The following is a 12,500-nucleotide window of genomic DNA, read 5'->3' on the forward strand; positions in this document are numbered from 1 at the left end:
TTAATTCCAGAACCTGCAATAAGCCATCTGCGTCCCCAAAGAAATTGTCCACTTGCTCCAAAACCAGGAATTTGAAGATGGAAAAATTGGCACAAGAAATGCTATGTCGCCCCAAGGCATTAGAGGAATCTTTAGCTCGAATTGCAGCATTATGTTCTTTAACTCTGTCACTCAACTTCCTAGAGGTTTTACCAATGTAAAAACATGAACAAGACGAACAGATGGCTGCATATACTACCATTGAACTATTGCAATTAAAAGCTTTTTTGAAATTAACTTGTACTTTAACATGGTTGAAACAAAATTTGTCTCCTAAGAAAATACATGGACACGTCACACATTTGCCACATGCAAACATCCCCTTCCTGTTGTTAATGGGAAGATGTTGTGACAACAAGAATGGTTTGTCTTTTCCTTCAAACAAAGTCTTGAACGTTCTGGTTTTTTTGAACGAAAATTGAGGGGTTTGTCCCATTAAACTTCGAATGGAGTTATCACTACTTAGGATTCTCCAATTATTATTTATAATATCTCTTATATGATACATATCTCTGCTGATGGGAAGGGCAAAACTATTGCTCCAATTTTCATCCTCTTCTGTAGAGGAAGATTTATTAGACTGAAATCCATGTAACAAAATAGGTTTAAACCTAATGTATCTATGCATCACAACTTCTTTTCTAATGTTATTTATTAGATGTAATGGGTACTGTTTCTGAATAAACAGAGATGTTAAAAAATCACATTCATGTTCAAAAACTGAGTCGTTGCTAATCAATCGAGATAACCTTACAAACTGACCTTTAACCACATTTCTTTTCACAAATGTAGTAATAATGAGATTATTGTTAATAACGAACAGGATGATAATAATTTGTTATTGGTTTGTGATAAAAATGACATTAATCTTACACGAGACATAGACAATCCAGATGATTGTTTTATTGTTCAAGAGGCTTTTCCAGGGGATGACATTTCTAAAGTTTGGCCTAGCATTTTCAAACATTTGTCTAATAATAATTTGATTAATCTTACCATAACTAAAGGAGCCAAACAGCAAGGAAATGTTAATCCAGACATCCTAGTAGTGGATACTGTATGTGCCAGTGATAATAATAAGGCCATAATAGATGAAAACACTACAGTGGGTGCAAAGGTAACTGATGACAATTTTAATATGATGACTAATGCTACACATTTTGGTTTTATAAATTCTACAACTAATGTGAATGATCAAAAAGATAAGAAGATGTTGGTTGACTATGATTTAACGGATGCATCGGCGTCCATTAGCCATGATTCTGAAACAGATTGTGGTTCAGTGCATACACCAAAAACGAGAACCAGAGAGTGTAACAGAGAATCACCTAAATTCATTAATGAGGAAGAAGTTGTCATTAATGAGGGGGAAGTTATGATTAATGAGGAAGAAGTTGTTGTTTTGACTCTTGATAATGATGTGGATCATATAAAGGGGAAAGTTCTAACGTTCGAAGTTGATGGACAAGACAAGTCACCTTCCAATAGGAGTTCGGGGGGTTTATTCAGTAATTTGAATGTTGATTCTGATTCACGTCCCAACCTAAATGAAGTGTCAGGAGTTTGTGTAACAAAGATCAGTGAAACCATGCACCCGATTTCCAACAAGGGTGGAGTTTTAATGAATGATATGTCTAATGGTTGCAGATACACGACACATTCTTCCATCTTGAAGTCCAATAGTGCCAAATGTGTAGTATGTGAGACAACAGAACAGAGTTCATGTTGCACACACAAGGAGAATCCGGAAGGGAATCTCTCTCCCATTACAGCCTCTCTTGATAACATTGCAGCCTCTCATGATTTCAATGATACACGGGACAATATTACATTTAGGGCTTCCAAGACAGGTTTAAATACCTGTTTTTCTACATCAAGGTCAAACATTATTTTTCCAGGAAGCTCTTCCGCAGTCTACACCACTGCAGTTTCTTCCGGATCTTCAGCTAAAGTTGTCCATTCTTCATGTTATAGTGATGAGTTACTTTCCAGTTCACGAGATTCTAATACAGTCAAGGCAGTGGAGTCTGTTCGCCTTGATACAATGTCTACACCTAAGAGCAGCGGCCAGGATGTTTTCCTAAGGTCTAGTTCCACTATGCCCATATCATGCAATATCATACCTCCCTATACGGACTCTTTTTTAGTTGAACAGGGAGCATCCTCTAAACATTCACATAATGAGAATAACACTTTCCAAAGACCCTCTCAACTATTTCCAGTTGAACAGGGAGCATCCTCTAGACATTCACATAACGGGGACTTCCCTTTCCAAGGACCCTTACAACAATTTCCAAGTTCTTGTAACCATGCTTCCATACCCAACAACACATCTCCTGACATACCCTACAACCCTTTCCAAAGACCCTTACAACAATTTCCAAATTCTTGCAACCATGCTTCCATACCCAACAACACAAACAACACATCTCCTGACAATGAGATTTTGTTCTTTCTTCAAGAACATGAGTCATTTAATCCTTTTCTTTCCACAGGGGTTTCTCCTTGCACAGTACATCATGTTGCATTTTCACACAATAACAGAGAGTCCAATGAATCATCGGAATGCAAACCATTGATTTTTAAACTTGAGAGATTACTAATGGTTTTCAAAAGCATTGAACTGGACAATTTATATCTAAATGCTTGTTTATCTCTACACATTGTGCCCAAAGGATTACGAATTGGTAGGTTCCCTAATAGAACTACGGCGAATTCCCCTTTACATCAAGACCTTTCTAAACTATATAATGATACGGGATTGTCCTCTCTTAAAATCATTTTTCAAGACAACTCCAATAAACTCATAGATCTTAGGTCAAAGATTGAGTCTCTTAATTCTTCCATTCTCCAACACTCCCAGTTTATGTTTGTGAAACCATTATATGATTCAATTTCTGCTAAACTCTCCAGACATGTGGCCACTATTATAGCCAAGAAGAAACAGAAATTAGACAGGGACATTTTTCAATATAAGTCAAATTCGGCTTATCCCATTAAGGAGTCCCCAGGGTATTCAAATCAATCAGTTATTTTTCCTCCTCGACCAGGAACATACAAAAGGGGCATTTCAAATCGTGTCACTGGGCAACATGGTAACCGTATAGGTTATTATGACAATCAACCAAACCTCTCTAGAAAGGAAACCCAGGAATCTTTCAACTTCCGAAGGTTCCCAGTTCTTAATAGATTCAACTATTTTCACAGAAATGACCCCAGGAATTCCAGTTCAGGTGTTCCCGAGAACCTTTCATTTGAAGAAATCAAGAGACTCCCCAGATCTCACAAGTTCCAGTTCTCTTTTAGGCCTCAGGTCCGTTTCAATCCTAGAGTCTCTTCCAGTGCAACTGGCTCTTCTTCGTTCTCGGGTACTCCTCTTTTCTCTGCCAGTTCTTTGTCTTCATCTAATAGAATTCCAGTCCCTTCCAGTTCTTGTGTAGTCTCGCCATCTACTCACCTTCCGGACTTCAATGGAAATAGATTTGCACTATCCGACCGTGATTTTCCTCCTCTCCCCAATCGTCCGGTCTCTTCTTTGTCTTCTCTTTTCCTTCCCAGTCGGTCGGAGTCAAGCATGTCCTCTCCTATCTCTTCTTTAGTTTCTGCCTCTACTAACACTACTTTTTCAACAACTTCCCCCATCCCTTCATGTTCTTTTCAAGGTTTACCTCCTTCTTCCTCGTCTTTCCCATCCAGATCCTCTTCTTTTCAAGCGGGGTCAGCCTCCTTTCAGGATGTTCCTTCTACTACTTCTTTTTTAGCAGTTTCATCCTCTGATCCTCCAGAGCTTCACTCATCTTTTTTAGGAAGAACCCTCCAAACCACGTCAGAGCCGGCTCTCCAAACTGTACAAAGTGGACAAAATCACTTCAATATATATGTATATATATATATATACGTATATATATATATATACATATATATATATATATATATATATATATATATACGTATATATATATATATATATATATATATATATATATATATATATATATATATATATATATATATATATATATGCGTATATATATACATATATATATATATATATACATATATATATATATATATATATGCGTATATATATATATATATATATATATATATATATATATATATATATATATACATATATATATATATATATACATATATATATATATATATATATATATATATATATATATATATATATATATATATATATATATATATATATATATATATATATATATATATATATACATATATATATATATATATATATATATATATATATATATATATATATATATATATATATATATATATATATATATATATATATATATATATATATATATATATATATATATATATATATATATATATATGTATATGTATATATATATATATATATATATATATACATATATATATATATATATATATATATATATATATATATATACGTATGTGTATATATATATATGTATATATATACGTATATATATATATATATATATATATATATATATATATATATATATATATATATATATATATACAAAGGAGAACTAATACTGCACTCTTTGGACGTGCACAGGCAACTTAGATTTTATTTGGACAGGTCTAAGCCTCTCAGAAAATCTGAACAGCTGCTTGTTGGTTTTGCTGCAGGGGCAGAGGGGAAGGCCATTTCAAAGCAAACCATTTCTAAGTGGATAGCCGATTGCATTAATTTCTGCTATAAGGACCATGGAAAACCTACCCCATAGGGGGTAAGATCACATTACACCAGGGTTGCATCTACCTCTACAACCTTTCTCAGAGGTGTCCCTACCAGGGACATCCTAGAAGCTGCTACCTGGAGCTCTGTACATACCTTCACCAAGCATTACCACATGCCTGTTTTTTCTAAATCCAGAGCCTGTTTGCCACTGCTGTCTTGCAGGGCTTAATAGCTGATCCTTATGCTCTCTAACTTCCTCCTCCCTTCCTTAGCTTTAGGAATCAACTCAAATGTAATGACTGCAACAGTGAAACACGAAGAGCATAGTACAGTTGTGTACACTTACCATAAATGTAGATGTTCGATCGTATTCACTGTTGCAGTCCTGGTTACCCTCCCTCCAGCCCCCTGACTTCTCTTGGCTATACCTTTCTTCTTCTTTAGTAAATTTATGCTTTCTGGTGTATATGCTTTTTTGGAGGTGTAACCTAACATATAATTGCTTCCCGTTATGGGGGGCACGTGACATCTGGGGTAATAAAAACTGATGTAATGGCGTTGGCTGCATGTTTTATACCCCTGACGACCTGACGTCATGGAAGAAGGGACAGCATCCAACGCAGGGATCCAAGACTGTGATATTCAGGCCAACTGAAGACTACCTGCAGGCAGATAACCCAAATGTAATGACTGCAACAGTGAATACACTCGAACATCTACATTTATGTTAAGTGTACACAACTGTACTTTTTTGGTTCAGGAATTCTCCAGAATATCCTTTCATGATGGTCACCGAAGTTTGATATAGTTGGGGACTCTGTCCCATACGTTGAGGAAGAGTGAAAAGGACGACATCGGATATTAAAGTTATGTACTCTACATAACTATGCATCTGTGTTGTCCATTTTCATTCTTCCTCAGCTTCCCACCCTCCTTCCCCCTTCATGTTACCTTCTGGAGTGATCTGTTGGACTTGATGGAACCTTTTTAGTTCCAGGTTTGAGCTCTGACTTACCGTTTTTCTTTCTTCCTTGTCTGTCTTATTTATGTATAAGGCAGCAAACTCGATCTGAGGTATTGTAGGCTAGCTCTGGGGCATTATGGGTAGAGGGAGGAACTCGAGAGTCAGATCCGTAAGTCTGAGCTAAGTGATTGACTCGGATAAATTGGTGAGGCCTGTTACCCATACTTTGAGGAAGAATGAAAATAGACAAGACAGATGCATACTTATGTTGAGTACATAACTTTAATATCGCATTTGTCTATACTAAGAGGATTATTCCTGTCTAAGCCCCCTAGAGTTCATTCCACAAGGTCTGTGGCAGTCTCCGCAACTCTTTGGTCAAGATCTTCCATAGATTGACTTGTGCAGCTGTGAATTGGACTACTCATACTTTTATTGCTTATTACAAATTAGGTTTGGTTTCTAGGAACAGTGCTGCCTTTTTACAAGGGGCACCAAAGATACAGCTAGCTGCGGACTCTGTCCCATCAGTTGAGGAATGAATGAAAATGGCATCACCAGATTAAAACGTTATGTATTTAAAATGGCATCACCAGATTAAAACGTTATGTATTTAAAATGGCATCACCAGATTAAAATGTTTTGTATTTAAAATGGCATCACCAGATTAAAACGTTATGTATTTAAAATGGCATCACCAGATTAAAATGTTATGTATTTAATAAAGTTCCGTCTTTCTTGTCCAGTTTCATTCTTTCTCAACTTCCTGCCTATCTGCCCCCTTCTTTTGCTACTGGAAAGAACTAAGAGTTTTTTCTTTGGGAACTGCTGTTTCTTGTTTGAGTTCCATCTACTTTCTTACTCTATCCTTTCCATTTTCTTGAAGGTATTGTCTTTTTATTCCTGAAGGCGGCAAACTCGACTTGAGGTATTTTAGGTTGGTGGGGTGTTATGGATAGAGGGAGGAGCTCGAGAGTTTTGGATCTGAAGATCTGGTAGAAGCAGCTGAGTCTGATCAGAAACCCATCAACTGAGGAAGAGTAAGAATGGACAACATAAATGGAATGTTATGGTGAATGCATAACTTTTTAATCCACAAAATGCAGTGTTTAATAACTCATCTGCATAAAGGTTGATCTTTAGTTCAAGTTATGCATCAGAAACTGTGTTAAAAGTAAGCATGTTATTATTGACTTTAACTTCTAATGTTACTGAAAATACAAATCTGAAACCTAGTCCATGTTGCCAAGGCATATATATAATATGTGCAAATCTTAAGTGGAAATAGAAGTTTGATTTACTGGGTTCTTTTAGGTTTAATTTTTATTTAATAAAGAAAGTGAAAGATCCCTGAAAGCCAAGACACAGTTTTAATTTGTCATTTCATCTTGAAGGTATATATTTAATAAAAGCTTGGCCAAAGCTTTGTAATCTTAGCAGCATGATTAAAAAGGCAGCCCCAGTGCTCCAGGACCCAGATAATATATTGACTTTAGCTGTAAGAGTTAATTTCAGGAGCTTTTTATTTTTTTTTCTACAGCTTTAAGTCTTGTGCAGATAATGAAACTTCATTCCGGTTTTAAATAATTTGTGAGCAGGATAACATCTCATTCAGTGAAGCTTGTGAGCAAGATCTGGGTTTTAAAGGTTTTGAGTTGGCAAGAAAAAAATTGTAATATCAAAAAATTAGCAACTACCTCATCTAGTTTGTTAAAGTATTAGGCCAAACAAAGGACTTGTTTGACTGACCTGCCTGTGTTGTGAAAGAAACACTTAAGGCTGTCTGCATTATTGTGGTGGAAAATCTAATATTTTCTGATATTAGTTTGTAGCAATCTGTTGGATACTGACAGGCATTAGTCAGTATATGTAAAGGTTTTTTGCTGAGTCAGAGGTGTAGATGCAACTTTAAACTGCATTAAGAGGTGACAGTTGGCATCCTAACACTCAGTGTCTTAGTGCAAGAATTCTGGACAAAGCAAAAAAAATATTTGGGGGGGGGGACAAAGGCTCAATCAATATTGGGGCACATTTTAAATGTTGCTCTTGGGACATTGTCTAGAATAGGAGATTCTGCATTAGTGTGCATTTTCTGAAGGATATGAAATTTCAAAATCAAATATATGTCATTATTTAGTGACTTAAGTTTAAAATGATTTGCCAGAAAACCACAAATTTATGAGCAACAAGCTAAAAATATGGACATTCTGTGAAAATCTGGATAGTTGAGATATGCTGTAATATCTCTTGACTCCTTATGCATATGAAGCCATTAAGGGTTCACATTAAGAAACCATTCATTTATGTATCTATGTTCAGTCTATTTCTTTCTAACAAATTCCTGAACTGTGGTTCAGTGATGGAGAAATTCTTAACATATCAGATACAGTTGCCACTTCTGAACTTTTGGGGAGATTCTTTTGGAGAATACTTTGATTAGGTAAGAATTTATCGAGATGCAGGTTTCTTTTCAAGTTGTACATTTATTCTTTGGCAGAGCTATTCTAGGGGAAAAAATCCATTTATTAAGTCTGTTTAAGAAATGCTTTTATGTTTTATTGCTTTATATTTGTTGACTGAGGGTAGACCACTAATGCAGTAGGACCTCTTTTAGACTCAGCTCAGGGGAAAATACATAAAATAAACAATTAAGCAGCCAGCAAGTAATTGCATAACGTGAGAGAAAACAGAAGTACACAATAAATGAGCAAAAAATAGCATTCCAAAACAATCCACTTGTAATAATTATAGTAAACTAATCCAGTAAAGTGCAAAAAAAAGTATTTACATCTTGATTGCATTAAAACATTCAATGCTTAAAGACAAACCAAGTTCTTTTAAGTGGAAGATGGAAAGAGAACTAGAAGACTGTTGCTGGGGAAGAGTAAGGTATGTATTCGGTTGTACTGCAGTATTTTGGAGGGAGAGAGGTAAGACCATCATAGGGATGTATTCCACTTATTAGTAGCTTTGTTTGCAAAATCTGTTAAGTTTAGATTTTATAATATTTTTTGCAGGTGACTGTGAAGCTGTGAAGAAGAACAGCAATGAAAACAACAGATTTGCTGAGTTGCTGTTAGGTCTGTGCCATAGACACTTCAGGTGTGAATGGATGGATGGGCCTTTTCTCTTTTACTGGTCTTAAGTTGGTTGCTTTCTACCATTTGGTAGTCAGGTAGGGCCAGCAGTCTAAGTCTGGCTGTCTTTAGTCCCAGCCTGAGCCAAAAATTTCAGTCCATACAGAAATCTTAGTAAAATGCATACAGTGCAATAAGTGTAATAAAAGAAGAAGCACATTAGCTCTAAAAAGGAATTAAACGGCAATGGCTAGCATAACAGAAACATTTAAATTGCATATACTGTTAACCTGGCTCTAAGGTTTAGGTGACTTTCAAAGTTGAGTCTGAAATTCTTCAGGTTGCTTCTATTTTTAATATTGGTGTAAAATGGTTCTAGGGGCTGGAACCGACAGAAGTAAAAGGCCCTGTACCTACTCATGAGAGAGATTCTCGGTTAAGTGAGGAAGGGGACGTCACTGACCTGGCACAAAAGTATTTTGTGCGATCTTGTACTCCAGTTTATGTACGTGTACATGTAGGAGACTGCACTTATTCTGTAGAAGATAACAAATCCATCCATCCTCATCCCCTTTTCCCATTTTGCACATGGGGTTGGGGTGTCACTTCAGCAGTGACAATCATCTCGAACCACAGTTTACACTGCCAGGTGGCTAGCCCTGTCACGGTAGTTCATTTGTACCACACACTCGCATATACACACTCACCTTACGGGCAATTTAGAATGTTCAGTCCACCTACTGGATTTCTTCGGAATGTGGGAGGAGACAGGAGCACCTGGAGGAAACCCACATAACCGCATGGAGGACATGCAGACTCTGCGCAGAAGGCACCCTAGCCGAGAATTGAACCAGATAACCTTTTGCTGTGAGGCGACATTAACCGCTGCAACACTGCAGCCTAATCCATTTCAATAACACTTAAAGGATGGTAGTCATGCAGTTGTTTTTAACATTGAGACTGTCCCTCCATTTGACATAATTTTTTTTGTGTGTGCAATATTGTAGATACTGTGGTTGAATGAACTGCATAACATTTGCATTATTTCTGCTGTTCAGCACCATCATAAGACCATCATTGCAGCTTTATTCCTGTGCTAATTCTGCTTGTAGCTTTGTCTGCAATCATATTGACTAGAACCCTTGATACAGACCATTTAATAACATGTTTTTGGTTTGGTTCACTCCAGCTTATTATTAGGTATACATTTCATGGTATTACATGTGTATGTTTGTTAATGATCTTCTTTTCTCTTTCTTGGCAGTTTCCAGGAGTTGACCAAAGCTTGAGATGACCGCACACCTCAAAAATCAAAAGGCACTTAAATTTGGATGGGAATTAGAGTGTAAGTGAAATGTTTCATGTTTATTTTTAGTTAGTGTGCATTTTTGCATGCTGGTTAATGTGAACAGGGCTGTTTACAAAGGCATAAATACATACACGTACTAATGCCTTAGTTAAGGTCACAACTACTAATACTGGCTGTTAAGACTTCTGGAAGATTGGCTGTTTGACTTGCAAAGCATCACAAAGTAGTCTAGATTTGCAAGGAGTCCCTGGCACCAAAGCTCTTGCATAAGTTACTTGGCAAAATATTTACAGTAAAACCAAGCCCCCAAGAAATTCATTGTGCATATCATAATGATTTACTCTCCGACTACAATCAGACTTTGAATGTAGAACAAGCAATTCAAATTCAGGGCTTCTAGGAGCCATTTAAGAGTTTACTAGCAGACTAGGAATATAAACAAAATTTCTGTACCATTTAAAATGCACAACTCTCTCAACTTCCATTATATATTTAGGGAGAGTTCCATAATTTTTTTGCTCTATGATGAAAGTACCTGCTCCTAACTGATGATATGTTGTCCATATCTCACCTTCCTTCTTGCTGGTTGGTTGGTTCGGAGCTCATCCTCGGCTCCGACTCAGCCGCATTCTAAAGCTCGAGAGCTTCCACTGGTTTGAGGCTAGTCCCTATCCCAACATGCCTGGCGAGAATTATCCAGATCTCGTTTGCCACTTGAAGCTTTGGGATTGCTGACGACTGGCCTCAGGCTAAGTTAAATTGTTTTTTCTAATATTTTCTTGTAAAATATTATTTTTTGATAGCACAGTTTTTTCTGTCAGTTAGTAGAATCTGTTGTGTGTCTATCCCTCTATCTGTTGCCTGTTTAGTTGCTGTTTATTGTTGAGGCCATCATTTCCCTTTCTTTTAGGCCTACCATCTCCTTCCTTTCTAACTTACGAATCTGTTATAAGTTAGGGGATTCGTCCTACCCTTTCAGCCCATTTTAGTTAGAGGGCTTTACCTTATTTCCTTTCTGTACCAGGAGTTAGCCATTTAAGTTAGAGGCATCTCTTCGGTTGGAGGAGGAGTTTGACTTGGAGCCTCTTCTCCTTCCATTTCTTCCCTCTTTCAACAAAAAAAAAAAAAAAAAAACTTTTTGCTGTCTTTTTTTTTGACGCGAGTGTCTCTTTCTACTCTCTATCTCTATTATTTATTTATTTTACATTTGTTGACCGGGATAGTCCAACTGAATGCATGTCCATTTTCAGCGGAGGCCCGGGGAGAAAAGCTCCAAGGGTAAGCAGATACAGCATTACATAATACCAGCATTACATATTACAAACAGACTAGTTATAGTTAATCCTGAGCGTAAGTCAGGATTAAATTAAATTACACAGTAAGCTGGTTAACAGATTTTTACACATTCTAGAGAGAGTTAGCCAGGCTTGATACATTGACATGGCCAGTTAAGTGCCAAATGTTTGAGTCTAGTTTTAAATTGACCTAAGGTAGAAAGTAAGGTAATATCAACTGGAAGAGAGTTCCAGGGTCTACTTAAAGAGTTTGCAAAGAGAGAGTCACCGGCTGTGTTATTAATTTTGCTAGTCTGAATTAGTAGTTAGAGGATCGAAGCGATCTAGGATTGTTATAGGGGGTGATAATATTTTTAAGTGCAGGAGTATTGTCCAGATTATAGAGGATTTTATAGGCCATAATCAGTTGGTTATACTGGATTAGGCTGGGTAGTTCAAGCCACCCAAGCTGATTTAGATTGATGCAATGATGTGTCCTAAAAGGCAGCCCAGTGGCAAATCTGGCAAAGTGGTTGTAGCAAATTGAGAGTTTAAGGACAGTCTTGTTTAAATTTGAGAGTAGAGGGGATGCATACAGAAGGGTTGAAAGAAGGTGAGAGCGAGCTATGGCAATTTTAGCTGGAGGGGTTAGGAAGGCTTTTATTCTGTAAAGTGACCCTAGTTTTTTACTGATGGTTTTGATAGTTTGGTTAACATGTAGGTCGAATTTTACACTATTGTCTACGATGACACCTAATAGTTTTGTAGAGGGGTCACGGGAGATTATTGTGCCATCATTTGAATTTATGATAAAGGTGAAAGCGGTAGACCTACGTGTTGGTGAAAATAAGCATTTTAGTTTTTTGGGGATTTAGGATCAGACGACGTTCAGAAAGCCAGTTTTCTATTGTATTAAAGGTGGTCTGGGTAGCTGACCATAACTCTATTGGAGATGTGGCCGAGCAAATCCGAGTAGAGTCATCAGCATATTGGATACAGCTGACTTTTGGGATGACAGTATAAAGGTTGTTAGTGAATATGGAGAACAGCAAGGGCCCTAGTATAGAGCCTTGTGGTACTCCAAGGGTGTTAGGTAGAAGATTAGAGAGTTTGTTCTGCCAGA

General features: G+C 36.8%; 1 protein-coding gene across 2 annotated transcripts in view; it reads left to right on the forward strand.

The window, feature by feature from the left end:
• Positions 1-12,500, forward strand: part of MGAT3 (beta-1,4-mannosyl-glycoprotein 4-beta-N-acetylglucosaminyltransferase) — a 773,371-nt gene that overhangs the window by 135,060 nt on the left and 625,811 nt on the right. For both annotated transcript variants that reach the window (XM_044066932.1, XM_044066924.1), the window contains one exon: positions 10,059-10,139. The gene's annotated coding sequence lies outside the window, so the exon portion shown is untranslated. The remainder of the gene's footprint in view (positions 1-10,058; positions 10,140-12,500) is intronic.

Source organism: Protopterus annectens, chromosome 1.part0 (assembly GCF_019279795.1).
Source record: "Protopterus annectens isolate FY-2018-M chromosome 1.part0, PAN1.0, whole genome shotgun sequence".
In the NCBI taxonomy this organism is placed as follows: domain Eukaryota; kingdom Metazoa; phylum Chordata; order Ceratodontiformes; family Protopteridae; genus Protopterus; species Protopterus annectens.